This window comes from Panthera tigris, chromosome C1 (assembly GCF_018350195.1).
Source record: "Panthera tigris isolate Pti1 chromosome C1, P.tigris_Pti1_mat1.1, whole genome shotgun sequence".
Classification (NCBI taxonomy): domain Eukaryota; kingdom Metazoa; phylum Chordata; class Mammalia; order Carnivora; family Felidae; genus Panthera; species Panthera tigris.
Window position 1 is genome coordinate 37,030,447 of NC_056667.1, and position 16,780 is coordinate 37,047,226.

Consider the following 16,780-nt stretch of genomic DNA (forward strand, 5'->3'; position numbering starts at 1 on the left):
AATATATGGAAACAAACGAAAATGAAAATACAACAATCCAAACGCTTTGGGATGCAGCGAAGGCAGTCCTGAGAGGAAAATACATTGCAATCCAGGCCTATCTCAAGAAACAAGAAAAATCCCAAATACAAAATCTAACAGCACACCTAAAGGAAATAGAAGCAGAACAGCAAAGACACCCCAAACCCAGCAGAAGAAAAGAAATAATAAAGATCAGAGCAGAAATAAACAATATAGAATCTAAAAAAACTGTAGAGCAGATCAAGGAAATCAAGAGGTGGTTTTTTGAAAAAATAAACAAAATTGATAAACCTCTAGCCAGGCTTCTCAAAAAGAAAAGGGAGATGACCCAAACAGATAAAATCATGAATGAAAATGGAATTATTACAACCAATCCCTCAGAGATACAAGCAATTATCAGGGAATACTATGAAAAATTATATGCCAACAAACTGGACAACCTGGAAGAAATGGACAAATTCCTAAACACCCACACTCTTCCAAAACTCAATCAGGGGGAAATAGAAAGCTTGAACAGACCCATAACCAGCGAAGAAATTGAATCAGTCATCAAAAATCTCCCAACAAATAAGAGTCCAGGACCAGATGGCTTCCCAGGGGAGTTCTACCAGACGTTTAAGGCAGAGATAATACCTATCCTTCTCAAGCTATTCCAAAAAATAGAAAGGGAAGGAAAACTTCCAGACTCATTCTATGAAGCCAGTATTACTTTGATTCCTAAACCAGACAGAGACCCAGTAAAAAAAGAGAACTACGGGCCAATATGCCTGATGAATATGGATGCAAAAATTCTCAATAAGATACTAGCAAATCGAATTCAACGGCATATAAAAAGAATTATTCACCATGATCAAGTGGGATTCACTCCTGGGATGCAGGGCTGGTTCAACATTCACAAATCAATCAACGTGATACATCACATTAATAAAAGAAAAGAACCATATGATCCTGTCAATCGATGCAGAAAAGGCATTTGACAAAATTCAGCATCCTTCCTTAATAAAAACCCTCGAGAAAGTCGGGATAGAAGGAACATACTTAAAGATCATAAAAGCCATTTATGAAAAGCCCACAGCTAACATCATCCTCAATGGGGAAAAACTGAGAGCTTTTCCCCTGAGATCAGGAACATGACAGGGATGTCCACTCTCACCGCTGTTGTTTCACATAGTGTTGGAAGTTCTAGCCTCAGCAATCAGACAACAAAAGGAAATCAAAGGCATCAAAATTGGCAAAGATGAAGTTAAGCTTTCATTTTTTGCAGATGACATGATATTTTACATGGAAAATCCGATAGACTCCACCAAAAGTCTGCTAGAACTGATACATGAATTTAGCAAAGTTGCAGGATACAAAATCAATGTACAGAAATCAGTTGCATTCTTATACACTAATAATGAGGCAACAGAAAGACAAATAAAGAAACTGATCCCATTCACAATTGCACCAAGAAGCATAAAATACCTAGGAATAAATCTAACCAAAGATGTACAAGATCTGTATGCTGAAAACTATAGAAAGCTTATGAAGGAAATTGAAGAAGATATAAAGAAATGGAAAAACATTCCGTGCTCATGGGTTGGAAGAATAAATATTGTCAAAATGTCAATACTATCCAAAGCTATCTACACATTCAATGTAATCCCAATCAAAATTGCACCAGCATTTTTCTCGAAACTAGAACAAGCAATCCTAAAATTCATATGGAACCACAAAAGGCCCCGAATAGCCAAAGTAATTTTGAAGAAGAAGAAGACCAAAGCAGGAGGCATCACAATCCCAGACTTTAGCCTCTACTACAAAGCTGTAATCATCAAGATAGCATGGTACTGGCACAAAAACAGACACATAGACCAATGGAATAGAATAGAAACCCCAGAACTAGACCCACAAACTTATGGCCAACTAATCTTTGACAAAGCAGGAAAGAACATCCAATGGAAAAAAAAGACAGTCTCTTTAACAAATGGTGCTGGGAGAACTGGGCAGCAACATGCAGAAGATTGAAATTAGACCACTTTCTCACACCATTCACAAAAATAAACTCAAAATGGATAAAGGACCTGAATGTGAGACAGGAAACCATCAAAACCCTAGAGGAGAAAGCAAGAAAAGACCTCTCTGACCTCAGCCATAGCAATTTCTTACTTGACACATCCCCAAAGCAAGGGAATTAAAAGCAAAAATGAACTATTGGGACCTTATGAAGATAAAAAGCTTCTGCACAGCAAAGAAAACAACCAACAAAACTAAAAGGCAACCAACGGAATGGGAAAAGATATTTGCAAATGACATATCAGACAAAGGGCTAGTATCCAAAATCTATAAAGAGCTCACCAAACTCCACACCCGAAAAACAAATAACCCAGCGAAGAAATTGGCAGAAAACATGAATAGACACTTCTCTAAAGAAGACATCCAGATGGCCAACAGGCACATGAACAGATGCTCAACGTCGCTCCTCATCAGGGAAATACAAATCAAAACCACACTCAGATATCACCTCACGCCAGTCAGAGTGGCCAAAATGAACAAATCAGGAGACTATAGATGTTGGAGAGGATGTGGAGAAATGGGAACCCTCTTGCACTGTTGGTGGGAATGCAAACTGGTGCAGACACCCTGGAAAACAGTGTGGAGGTTCCTCAGAAAATTAAAAATAGACCTACCCTATGACCCAGCAATAGCACTGCTAGGAATTTACTCAAGGGATACAGGAGTACTGATGCATAGGGGCACTTGTACCCCAATGTTTATAGCAGCACTCTCAACAATAGCCAAATTATGGAAAGAGCCTAAATGTCCATCAACTGACGAATGGATAAAGAAATTGTGGTTTATATACACAATGGAGTACTACGTGGCAATGAGAAAGAATGAAATATGGCCCTTTGTAGCAACATGGATGGAACTGGAGAGTGTTATGCTAAGTGAAATAAGCCATCCAGAGAAAGACAGATACCATATGTTTTCACTCTTATGTGGATCCTGAGAAACTTAACAGAAACCCATGGGGGAGGGGAAGAAAAAAAAAAGGAGGTTAGAGTGGGAGAGAGCCAAAGCATAAGAGACTCTTAAAAACTGAGGGTTGATGGGGGTTGGGAGGGAGGGGAGGGTGGGTGATGGGTATTGAGGAGGGCACCTTTTGGGATGAGCACTGAGTGTTGTATGGAAACCAATTTGACAATAAACTTCATATATTGAAAAAAAAAAGACTTCTCAGCCTCCATAATCACAAGAACTAATTCCTTATTTTTTATGTATAGACATAGATATGGATATATAAGCACACAAAAAATGTTATAGAATATTATATATATAGTGAGATATCTATATCCATATCTATATCTATATCTATATCTATATCTATATCATCTATATCGTGTTGGTTCTGTTTCTCTGGAGAACCCTGAAAAATACACTGGATTAAAACTTTAAATCTGAGTTTTCATTTGTCTAATTGTTCAGTTTAACCAAAGACTAACCAAATTGTCTGTCTACCATTTTCTCTCAGCTTTAACTTCCAAGGTAACCAAGACCCTACAGAGTCAGACTAAAGTTGTAGTCAGGGTCAGGAGTTCCTGAAAAGACAAAGCTGAGGCTTTTCAGGCATCTCTCTTTCAACAGGAAGTAAGTCCTTCTGCTATGACTCCTCCTTCACTTATGTGATCATAATCAGGAAATTCTGAGCATACTTACATAACCTGTTTAATGCTTCCTACCCTTCAATACAAGTCTCAAGAAATGGTCAAACAAAAGATTCTGGATCAAGGAGATGCTGGCCAATGTCTCCCTTGCCTGCTCTAGCATCTTCCTCTGGGAATCTCTCTGAAGCTGGCAACCTTTCAGATCTCCCCATCCCAGGGTCATTCTCTCATCAGCTAGTGTTGGCCTTTTCTGTTCCTACACACATCTCTCCCATTGCTCACTCTTGTGTGAATGCTGATATATGAAGAATGACTTCTTAACATGAGGAAGACGGTTTCTTCTTCATGATCATCAAGTACTAACACAAGCACTGATAAAGATTCTCCATTGATCTGATTGGTTTTGACCAGGTGCCTTTGGGAATATATAGCATAACTCTGCCTACATCTTCTGTTAATGTTGGTTATGCCTAATTTGATCTACTTCCAAATCTATAATCTGATTCCACTGTTGGCCACTAAGGCTTTAGTCTAAAGTGCAGTTAAATTACTCAGAGACAGTTTGATACTTTAAAGTCTTGCTTTCATGGTCTGTCATTCCAAAGCAGCATTAAGTCTAGGTCTCATTTTGCCCTACTACTGTGACAAAAATCCCTTCATTACTTGATGGCTTATGAATTCTGAGGTTTTTCACTCTTGCTGATGGAAACACAAAATATACCCAGATTATGAGCCTTCAGCTTTGTTCCTTCTAAGATTTTCCGGTGTGCTTTACAAGCCTTGGGTAACTTCCTATGTGCTGAGTAAGCTTCTTTTAAAGGAATGAAATCCCTTCCTCCCACTAAAAACATCTTGTCTCATCTTGCCTGTTCTTAATTATTTCACCAAAAGATAATGACTAAGCCAAAACCTTACTTGGTTCTGAAGCAAATGAACTTACTGGGTGAGACCCACCAGAAGCCTTCCATCTCCTGAATCAGGGTATCACAATTTTTCTCTATGAAATAAATTGGCTCAAAGCACTTCATTTTCTTTAAATATTTGACTTGTGCTTCAAAGTTGTGTTCACAGTTGAATAACATTATTTTAATTCATAGGGAATTATTTTTATTTTTTAGTTTGTTGGCTCAAAGTATCATGTTTCACTTTTAAAATGGTGTTATTGTATGGGCGCCTGGGTGGCTCAGTTGGTTAAGCATCTGACTTCAGCTCAGGTCATGATCTCATGGTTTGTGAGTTTAGCCCTGTCCCAGAACCTGGAGCCTGGAGCCCACTTTGGATTCTGTGTCTCCCTTTTCCTCTGCTCCTCCCTTTCTTGTGCTCTGTCTCTCTCTCTCCTTCAAAAATAAATAAACATTCAAAAGAAAAAATTCTTTTTAATGGTGTTATTGTAGAGGCCCCTGGGTGGCTCAGTTGGTTAAGCATCCGACTCTTGATTTCAGCTCAGGTCATGATCTCACAGTTCGAGCCCTGTATCGGGTTCTGCACTGACATCACGGAGACTGCTTGGGATTCTGTCTCCTTCTCTCTGCCCCCCACCACTCACTTTCTATTTCTCTCTCTCAAAATAAATAAAAATTTTATAAGTAAATTAATTAATCAATAATAAAATAAAATAGTGTTATTGTTCCAATCTACAAAGGAAAAACTTGTCCAGTGGGGACTTGGGTTCGGTGGTTTGCTAGGCATGACTCCATGACCAGAATTTCCTGGATCCCCTATGTTCTGGTTAAGCTAAGAAGTGCTCTTAAGTCATCCTTGATCACCATATTAGCTTGTGAGTATTTTTTAAGTTTATTCATTTATTTTGAGAGAGAGAGAGAGAGAAAGCACATGCACATGTGACTGGGGGAAAAGCAGAGACAGACAGAGAGAATCCCAAGCAGACTCCATGCTGTCAGCATGGAGCCCGATGTGGGGCTTGAACCCATGAACTGTGAGATCATAACCCAAGACAAAATCAAGAGTCAGATGCTCAACTGACTGAGCCACCCAGTCACCCTGTCTTGTGAGTATTTTAAAATTCACTCTAGAATAGTACTTTATAAGTTGGAGTGGCTTAATAGTACCTCTGATGTGGTGAAAATGTCTTTAGTCTTTTTCTCAATAACCTGTGATGTAGTCTTATCACAAGAGAAATATCAAATTCCAATAATGAGGCATCTTAAAAAATACCTGACCCATACTCACCCAAACTATCAAATGCATCAGAAATAAGGAAAGTCCATGAAACTCCCACAGCCAAGAGAAGCCAAAGGAGATGTGACAACTAAATTCAACACGGTATCCTGAATAGGATCTTGGAACAGAAAAAGGACATTAGACAAAAACCAAGAAAATATGAATATAAACTATTGACAATAGTTAATAATAATCTATCAATATTGGTTCATTAATTGTAACAAATGTATCACATTTATGTAACATGTCAATAATAGGAGAAACTGGGTGTGGGGTAGTATATGGGAATTCTGTATTATCTTGTCAATTTCTCTATAATTATAAAACTGTTCTAAAAATAAAGTCAATTAAAAAGTCCTAGGGTAACTATAAAAAAAAAAAACTACCAAACTAGTAACTAAGTTGGGAAGTTTGCAAAATAGAAGGTTGCACGCTAAAGAATTAACTCATCAGGCTTAGATGTTTAAACCCTACACATGCCAGAAAACAGACTGGCTTTTGACAGACTCTGGGGAAATAAGCTCTAAGTTCTTAGAATCTCTTGCCTGATGAGTGTCTTTGTTGAAGACTATCAGTCTGGAGTACTCTCTTGTCCAGAAAGAGAGCAGTACAGAATTGAATACAAGAGAGGCTAATGTCCAGGAGGGGACAAGAGCCCCAAACGGGGGTTTTGTCTCTGCATTTATTGAGCTCACAAAATATTACCCACGTGGTGAACATGAAGAAAACAAGATCTTACACACGTGCTCCTGGAGGAAATAATCAAACAGTAATCATTAACTTGTGTGTGTCAGAAGCAAAAGATCTGGGGGGCAAGTGGAGTTTGTGATCGAAGTACAAGAGTATATTGGTGTCAGATGGAAAGTAATTTCTTGCAGGTGATAAAACAAGTTTCTCATGATCCCATTACAATATCTCACTAACTAACCTCAGGTGCTTTTGCCCCATGGTGGCAGCTTTCCACCCTAAACTTTTTTCTAACCCATTTATGTAAGTAGAACCTACATCACCACATGTCCTTGTACACCTGGGGCCTTGGGCCACACAAGAGAGTTTCTGCTAATAAAGTAATTTATGGTAGATGGGGCACCTGGGTGGCTCAGTTGGTTAAGCATCCAACTTCCGCTCAGGTCATGATCTCACAGGTTGTGAGTTTGTGCCCCACATTGGGCTCTGTGCTGACAGCCCAGAGCCTGGAGCCTGCTTTGGATTCTGTGTCTCCCTCTATCTCTGCCCCTTCCCCATCACATTCTCTCTCTCTCTCTCTCTCTCAAAAATAAATAAACATTTAAAAGAAAGATTTATGGTAGAGACCTTAGACCACGCTGTATCATTTCCACCTCTGGAGAGACTGGAAAGATTAACTATGGTCATTCACATTCTCCATTCTTACATTACTGACTCCCAAGAAATAAATCCTGGACACCAAGGCTTAGGTGAGCTCCTTTGGTGGGCCATTCTTTGTACGTGTTGTCACATGTCATTGCTGGGAGAATCAAGTTCTGTTCATTGATTCCACTGGAAGAAGAGAGCATGAATCTCACTTCTAGTCTCTACCTGCCTTTTCCTTTGCTGATTTTAATGTATGTCCTTTCACCGCAATAAACTGTAATGCTGAGTAGAATTGCTTTTCTAACATAGACCCAAACTACAAAAGTGCGCTAAATAATTCTAGAATTTCCATTTCACTCTCTTTTTTTCATTTCACTCTTTTTTATAGATTAAATGATTTGATTCCATTTTTTCTTCTATATTCTAAAACTCATTAGTCATAGTTATTTCAATATCTCTCTCTGGCCACTCAATATCTGGATCATTCATGGGACTATTTCTGTTGTCTGAGGTTATTCTCCTTTGCTTTTTGATCAATTAGACTGTTTCTTGGCATTTCTACTGAGTGTTTATTAAATGAACATTGTGTGCAATGAATTGTAGAGGCTCTGGTTAGTTCGCTAAAGAGTTAATTGTCTTTTGGAAGTCAAATAGTATATTGGCAACCTCATGATGCAGTTAGTGGGAAGTAGACAATTTGGACACAACATTTCCTTTCAGTGTTTGTGGGTTGCTTTGCTTTATAATACTTGTAATTATACTGTACTTTTATTTTCTCTCTCTTCATTTCTCTCTACTTTAGAGTCTAAAGAAGCTGTAAAGTCACCATAAAATTTGAGAATTAGGGACATGTAGAAAAAGGGACCAATAGACACCGATAGGCATTTTGTATGATGTGATCATCTCTCTTTCCAGGATATATGTGAGAGGCTCATTACCCAGGACCCATATCTAAACTTCTTTGAACACATTTCCTAATGACCCTGGACACCATTATGAAGCATGCCTTCAGTCACCAGGGTGGTGCCTAGGTGAACAGGCCAGTGACTAAAAGGGGCTAAACTCATTCGCCATCACCTATTTCATCCATTAGCATGCTGCCCCATCTTTTCTCTTCTAATATCTCCAAATTCTGCCTGGAAGCAGTGTTTAACAAAAGCAAAATCATCCCCCTTGGAAAGCACACTTTCCTGCATCACCATGCCTGGTTTATAAATTCAGCCATCAAAACCTCCATTTTAGGGATGCCTGGATATTTCGGTCAGTTAAGCATGTGACTCTGATTTGGGCTTAGGTCATGATCTCATGGTTCCTGAGATCAAGTTCCAAAGGGAGTTCTGTACTGACAGCGTGGAGCCTGCTTGGACTCTTCTCTCTCTCTCTCTCTCTCTCTCTCTCTCTCTGCCCTGCTTGCTCTTTCTCTATAAAAATAAATAAACATTTTTTAAAAACCTCCATTTTAATAAATATTCTCTAGTGGCCAATGAGCACACAGGTTTGTCTTGGGCTTTGCATTGTCTGAAACTTGCATAAAACAACCAGTTGCCATAATGATGATACATAAATGCCAATGATGGATGCTTCTTCAGTGATGGTTGGACAAAAAGTAGCAGACAGGTGGTTCTCAAGAAATAAATTGTATCTGGGGCACCTGGGTGGCTCAGTTGGTTAAGCATCTGACTTCAGCTGAGGTCATGATCTCACCATTCATGAGTCCAAGCCCCACATCAGGCTTGGGCAGAGCTGGCTTCCTATCTTCTGTCTCCCTCTCTCTCTACCCCTTCCCCTCACACACTCTCTTTCCCCAAAATAAAATAAAACATTAGAGTTTAAAAAAAAAAAAAAAAGAAGTTCATCTGGGTGGCTCAGCCAGTTAAGCATCTGACTTCCACTAAGGTAATGATCTTATGGCTCATGGGTTAGAGCCCTGAGTGGGGCTCTGTGCTGACAGCTCAGAGCCTGGAACCTACTTCGGATTCTGTTTCCCCCCTCTTTTTGTGCCTCCCCTGCTCACATTCTGTCTCTGTCTCTCTCAAAAATATATAAACACTTTAAAAAATTAAAGAAATGGTAGCTAAACTTGAGGCAGAGTAGGACCAGTTGTAGAATCCCAAACTCCTGAACTCCAGCCAGGTTTCTATCCATTAGGGCCACCCCCATGTCTCCTCAGGAATCCCCTGGAATACATCAATGGTCACTCCACTCAGACCCCCAGGCTGAGCAGACTCCTCTTTCTCAGGAAAAGGAGAGTTGCTGGTCCAGCACCCATCTTCCCAGGGACAGTGTAAGCTTTGCCATCTGGTGGCAATTCAAGATATTACAAGCAATAGGGAGCGGATAACAGGAACAGACATTTGCAAAAAGAAAGCACTGTATTTTGTGAATGAACTTCTGGAAAATGGGCTCAAAGCAAACTGGAATCTTCTCTATCCTCTTATGGTTTACACTGTGGTAGAACTGAGAAATGTAAATGGATTCAACCCTTAGGGAAACTAATAGAAAACATGTGCCTTTCAAGAGCCTTAGAAATGTTCATGTTCTTTGATGGAGTCATTCCACTCCTGGGAGTTTATCCTAAGGAAGGGTTATTGCTTCAGGGCTTTGATGAAAAAGGCACAATGACTAGGGTCATCCAGATAGAGAGAAGTCAGAGTGCAGAGATCCATGGGAATAGCTGGAAACCAGACCTTTGGCCCCACTCCAGACTGAGCTGGGACATCAGGAACAGGTGGACGGAGAAAGAGACCTGGGAACGTGGTCTTCTGGGATGCACAGTTGGGTTTCAGAGACTGAGAGACTAGGCTGTTCTTTTCAGGCAAATGGGAGCCCACTGGACTCAGTTGATCTGTCAACCAAGCCTAGGTCCGCCCAGCCCAGCTGGCTTGCAGACTAATTCCAGACCCTATTTGGTAAAGAAAGACCTTTGGGAAGAGGTAAAACCATTTTTAATACCCTCAATTGGGCCAGGTGAAAAGAGTGAGCATAGGGTGAGCAATAGCTGGTAGGCAGTGGGAATAGGTGGTGAGTGATTGGCAGATGGCTGTGCACGGTGACCATGGACTACAGCATGCCAGGTCTTATGCCAGGGCCTTACACTGGACTCTCACTACAAATATGAAGTAGATCCTCTTTTTAATGTCCATTTAAAGAAAAGAAAATGGAGTCCTAGAGACGTGAAGTGATTTGCTCAAGGTCATGCAATAGATTTAATTGAGCTGGGACTAGCCGACATATTCGGCCCATTCCACAAACACCAACCACTTGCTCTGTGCAGGGACTGTGCCAGATGTCCTGAGGGTGTCCTGCCCTCCAGGAGCTCACAGACATAGAGCGTGGGGAGGGAAAAGGGTGTCAGAGAGCCATCCTGAGGGGACATGAGGCTGGCAGAAGGAAAACTATGAGCCCTGCACATGAACAACACAGGCACTAAGATGTGGAGCAGCGTGACAGGGGAGGGAACTGGAGAACTTCAAGAAGTGTAAAGTATGTGGCAAGAGGGGGAGACCGGAAGCTGGAGAGGTAGAAGGAAGCCAAGTCACAGAGGACCCTCAGTGTGGCCATCTACTGGCTGCTCAAGATATTGCGGGCACAACAGAAAGGAAAATTATAATGGCTGTTGCTTTGAGTATTTACTATATGCTTTCTGTACATATATTAACTCATTTACTTTTCACCACAACCCTATATGATGGGCATTGTTGTACCCTAGATTTTCAGCTTCAGACACTGAGGTGCCTTTGTTATGAACTTGCCCAATATCACACTAATATAGAGTTGACAGGGAGGGATTTGCTCAGGGAAGTCTGGCTTCAAGCTCATGCCCATAACCATTAAGTGGCACCTGCCTGGAGCTGTGGAGTTCGTCTCACAGGTGTAAAGGGCTGGGTCCCAGTTGGCTCTGTGTTTGGGACAAGTCTCTCTAGTGGTAGCATGGAGGCTGGTTTGAGCATGCAGCAAGATTGAAAACAGGAACATAGGAAAAGTGACTGCAAACATCCAGGTGAGCTGGAGACCTGAAACAGGGGAGCTGGAGTGAGGCTGAAAGAGGGAAATCCGGTGTGAATCCTGTCGCTGTCTTGGGTGGATGAGTGGTGGTGCCACTAACAAGAACAGGGGACTCAGGTTGGTGAAAGATCAGGATTCCACTTGGACCTGAGGCACCTAAGGAGTGGTGCAGGAGGCAAGTGGGTACCAGATGGAAGGGTTGATCTGGAAGTTGATACTTCATGGGCAGTAATGGGAATGAACTGAATGCATGAGATCCCCATGTCATTCTTTCAACAAACATGTACTGGAGACCCCCAGTTTTCTGGGCCTGTGCTGGACACTCAGACACTACAATGAACAAGACAGATGTGGTCTCTGCCTCACAGTTCCACGTTCACAGAGAGCAACGCCAATGACCCAACATGAACCAACAGGCCTGTGGGAACCTGGTGAACTGAGGACATGTGATCAGGAGCCAGGAGGCTGCAGAGAAAATGGCCATGATCCCATTATGTTGTGAGCAGAAGGATCACCTTGCAACAAGAAAATGGGACTCTGATGCACTTGGTGAGGGCAGTTCAGCAGTGCTGCGGCTGAAATTGAGGCTACAAAGTTGAGGAGCAGGTAGGAAGGATGGAGACAGAACGGGCAAATGTGGACCACTCTTCTTAGACACTTGAAGGGATCCCTTTCCACCTGCCCAGATGCATCTTTCCAAACACAGTTAGCTCTGCAATGGTAAACACTGTTTTCTTCAGCTTCCAATGTCATACACACATACACACACAGACACACACACACACACACACACTACAGAGAACTCTATGATAGGGGACAATTAGCAATGGACTTAAAGTCAAAAGACTAGGGGCACCTAGGCGGCTCAGTCAGTTAAGCATCTAACTCTTGATTTCAGGTCAGGTCATGATCTCACAGTTGGTTCGTGGGTTCGAGCCCCACATTGGGCTCTGCACTGACAGCACGGAGCCTGCTTGGGATTCTCTCTCTCCCTCTCTTTGCCCCTCCCCAGCATCGCTTCCCCTCTCTCTCTCTCAAAATAAATAAGTAAACTTCAAAAAGAATTTAAAAATAAAGTCAAAAGACCAGAGCCCAATACCAATAACTAGGCCAATGTCGCTAAAGCCACCTCCCTTTCTGAGTCTGCATTTTCTCCTCGAGTTATATCCACCTGGTAGGTGATAAGAATGAGGCTCCAATCAGAAAGTGTCCTCTCTGCTATATAGTAACCCTCAGTTTCCATGTAAAAACCAGCAGTGCCACCACCATCACTGTATTTGGATTTGAGGGAATGCTCTTCCCAGTCTCTTGCTCCAGCTTGTTAGCTTTTGGGGTCTGGAAGATGCTTCCATCAGCTTCTCCCCATCTCTCCCTCTCCTGCTCCCCCCTGACCCTTTCCCCACTTTGTCAGTACCTGTCCTCACCACCCCCTTCCCACATGCCCAAGCTCATGGCCAGAACCGGTCAAGAGTCTGGTTATTCATTTGCAAAGTCCATGTGCAGAACTGTACCAGCCTCAGCGATGCAGAACAAAGCCACATAACCAGCTCCATTATGCCGGTGCCTCCAGAAGTCCAGAAGGGCAGCTGGGTCCAGCATGTTCTGTACTCACTAGCCAGGCATGTACTCATTAGCTACCTCTCACCCCAATTCGGTACATGATCTCAGGCTTCAGATTCCACAGTACAATATTAGCAAACTGGGCTAAATCATTCTAAATATTTTGCTAGCTCTGACACACTGTGGTCTTGCATGCAATTCCTTATCCTGTAATGATAGTAGAAATAAAACAACAGCTAACATTTATTGCACACTAAATGTGGGCTAGGCGCTACTCTATGTGTCTTATGTGCACCGTTTCTGTTAATCTTTACATCTGTTATTAGATAGATACCATTTACTGCCTCCAATTTTACAGATGAGTAAACTGAGCTTAGTGAGTTGAGTTCACTCATCCAAGGTCTCTTGGTATTAAGTGTCCAAGCAGTGCCGTATCTAGGCTGCCTGATCCAGACCTGGGGTCTTAACCTCCCAGCGGGCATCCAACTGGAAAAGGCAAAATCTCTGGCTCAACTACTAACTACTCACCTGAGCTTCAGACCTGAACTGTGTACCCACCTTGCCCTCTAGTCCATCCCCAGATTCCACTGCCAATAAATGCAACCTTACCCCCACATGCACTCCTGCCTGTCTCCTCCCTGGCACCTGCCATTCCCAGCGCCATTCACTAGCCTGTATGGTGCCTTTGTGAGAACTGGAAAAAAGCACCCTTCCCTGCAGGCAGACACAGGCCCAAACCAGCTTGCAGGGCCGGATTAGTGGAGACACAGCCTGTATAACCCAGCGCAATGTCCCAGCCTCCCCCACTTTGCACCTTGCTCAGGACAATACTGGAACTTGTCCTTGACTTCTGTCTCTCACACTTTCTCCTCTCTCTGTCTCTCTCTCACACACATCAAGCTTCCTCTTTTCTGCTTTTCCAGGGGGTCTCCCAGGAACATATCTGAGAACCTTTGTCATCCTTTGTCCTCTGGAGTAGCACCCCAGGGCAGAAGCCACTGGGCTCCTATACCATTTCTGAGAGAAAAGGATGTGTGTCATCAGGACGAAACCCCCAAGAGCCTGGCCCCCACCAGTAGTGCTTACAACCTAAGGGACTCACAGTCTTGGCCTTTGGGACCACAAGGAGGGGAGCACTGGAGGCCGGTGCCCTTGAAGCCTACAGGAAGTTGAGGATGTTGCTGGCACAACCTGTGGGGGTGTGGGGTCCCTGAAGCCATGCCCTGGGAAAGCCTCCAGTACAGCAGTAAGGAGGAAGAGCCCTGCCTGACGCTCAAGTTCAAAAGCTCTGCTGAATCTCCCTTCCTGTTGAATGTGCAGCCACCAGATGGCAGCCGAGGCTACAGGCAGACAGACTTGGCTGGGTGGAGCATGGATGTTCAGGGGGGCTGGCTCATCACTGACCCCACAACCTCCAATCAGAAACCGTGAAAGAGTGAGTGCGTGTGTGTGCAGTGTGTCTGCACCTATACGGGCTGAAGTGTATGGACAGACATACACCTGGATGAAAAAGTAGGCTTAGCCCCTTCCTTTGGGTTTCCTCACCACACCTAGGGGTTCCCTTCCCCTGAGTCCAGCCCTGTCCAAGGTGCCGGTGATGCAGAGGGAAGTGACCCTGTTCCTGCGCTCGAGGAGCAACCAGGCCTCACAATTAAACAGGTCACAGGGTGGTGTGTGCAGAAATGGCTGGAAAGGCCCAGGGGAATGCCCAGCCCCGGGGTGGGGAAGGACTTTCTGCTGCACCTACGGGGCTTTCTGGCAAATGACAGCTGCAATAATAGCATATATTATCTCTGTTTCCTCCCAGCAGCCCTGCAGGGAAGACACAACAGAACCAATCCTACTGGCAAGCCAGTGGGCACTAAAGGTGCTAGGTGTTCCACGAGCAGTGAGGAACAGAGATGGAATTTGAACCAGAGTCTGCATGATTCTCAAGCTCAAGCTCTTGGCTGCTGTGTGTACTTCTGGGGACTGGAAATGGGGAGGACACCCAGCTGGGGGCTCCAGGCCCTAGGACAGACTTGGAGGGGGATAGATGCCTCCCACATTGGTCCCAGAGCAGGTTCTGACAGCTTCAAATGTGTGGTTCACCTGTGAACTTGGTTCAAGGGGACAAGACAGTGTGTGTGTGTGTGTGTGTGTGTGTGTGTGTGTGTGACTAGGGTCACTCCTGGAGTGCCACTCTGCATCCCCAACCCCACTGGTACCCTAAGCTGGGGGAGGAATCCCTGGTGAGCAGTAGTCTTGATCTGATGGCTCCTGTATTTCTACTCATGTTACACTGAGCGTAAGGGAAGCAATCTTGAAAATCATTCCAACCACCTGGCACTCTGTCCCATAACAGGTGACACTCGAGATAGATTTCCACAGCCTTTTTTTTTTGACACCAACTCCAGACTGGAAGTTCCTCTTCCAGTCTAATTGAAGTAAGCAGTGCTGCCATCTACCTTCAACTCTGCAGTTCCTGGGCGGAGCCTTAAGTGGCTGAGCTTCATGTAACCTATAATGTAACCCTGTGAAATTCACACGTTTTAGGTAGAGAAAGAAAAAGACAGGTGCAAGCCCTGTTCCAGGAAGCAGGAGGAGCAAGAAGGCCCTATAGCAGTAGGAGAATCTCCTGGTCTCCCTGCCAGGGCCTGGGCAACCTGGGCTGTCGGGCCAGAGAGCAGGTGGACAGATCAGCGGTAGATGGCGCCACACTGAGAGGTGAAACTCCAGTGAGGGAGGGCAAGGGACTTGCCCCAGCCAAGGGATAGGCACCAGGGAAACCTGGCAGGTGGGGCCCGCGGGGGAAGAGGCAACACAGGGAACCTCCTGGAAATAGAGAAAGGATGCAAGGGGAGAGAGGAGCCGGTGAGCACTAGCTCAGGTGGAAGAAGGAGACGGAAGAGACAGGAAGATGGAGATAAAAGCAGAGGCCAAGAGGTGCACTCATAAAGAGAAACAGACAGAGATGGATAAAGGCGGGGGGGGGGGGGGGAGCAAAAAAGGAGACCAGGACTGGGTGGGAGAAAAGGGTGGGGAAGGAGCAGGAAGTCGTGAAGACATAAGGGCCTCGGCGCAGGGGGGGGGGGGGGGGGGGGGGGGGGGGGGGGGGTGGTCCTGCCGGGCCAGCCCGCCTCTCCAGTCCCTCCCCTTATCTGTCATTCAAGGCAATCAGAATCCCCTCCCCCCGGGGCTGGCCGGGGGAGCTCGCCTCCCAACCTGCCCCAGCCCAGAGGCTCCCTTCCCCAGGCCCCCTGATCGCCGCCCCCTGGGACTGGCTGTGCAGCCCCGATAGATGGTGGGGGGCCCAGCTGGTGTGTTATCAGCCTCCTCCAGGAGCAAGCCTGAGCCACTCAGCGGCTGCCAGCCTGAGATTAGGCCCCGGAGGGTCATTAAGCACCGCCCTGGCCCGGGCCCAGCCTCCTTTCCCTCCCTCATCTGGCCAGGCTGGCAGGTGGGAACCGGCGATAAGGACTGGGGGCTCTGGGGTCGGCAGCCCCATGCCCCCTGCCCTCTGCCAGGGCAAGAACATGGGGTGGGGGAAGGTCAGTGCCAGCGCGACACCTGCAAGGACCCCAGGGTTCCTACCATCCTGGTCCTTCCACCATGGAGAGGGGGCTAGGGAGCCTCCCAAAGAGGCCAAGGCAGGGAGAGGGTGGCCTGCCCCAGGAACCTGGCAGGACAGCGACGGCCCAACTGCCACGGGCTCCTGCTGGGAAGCCTCACAGGTGAGAGGGGCGGGGCTTCACTTGCTGAGCATTGGCCGGGTGCTTGTGGGGCCAGTTCTGAACCCACCTCCACCCCTCAGGGACAAGGGGCGGGGGCGGGGAAGGAACGGAGCTTCCTGCCAGAAGAATGCAGGCAGCCAAAAGGTTCAGACCAAGGAGGCTAGAAAGGAAGAAGGGGGTGTTTGTGCCTTAGCAGAGGCCCTCAAGTAACCTCCATCTCTCCTTCAGGAATAGGCTGGTCTGGCTGCCCCCCCTGGTTCTGCCCTCTGATCTAGTCAGGGAGGACTTCCTAGACAAAAAAGAACCTTGGCAGGGCCAAGA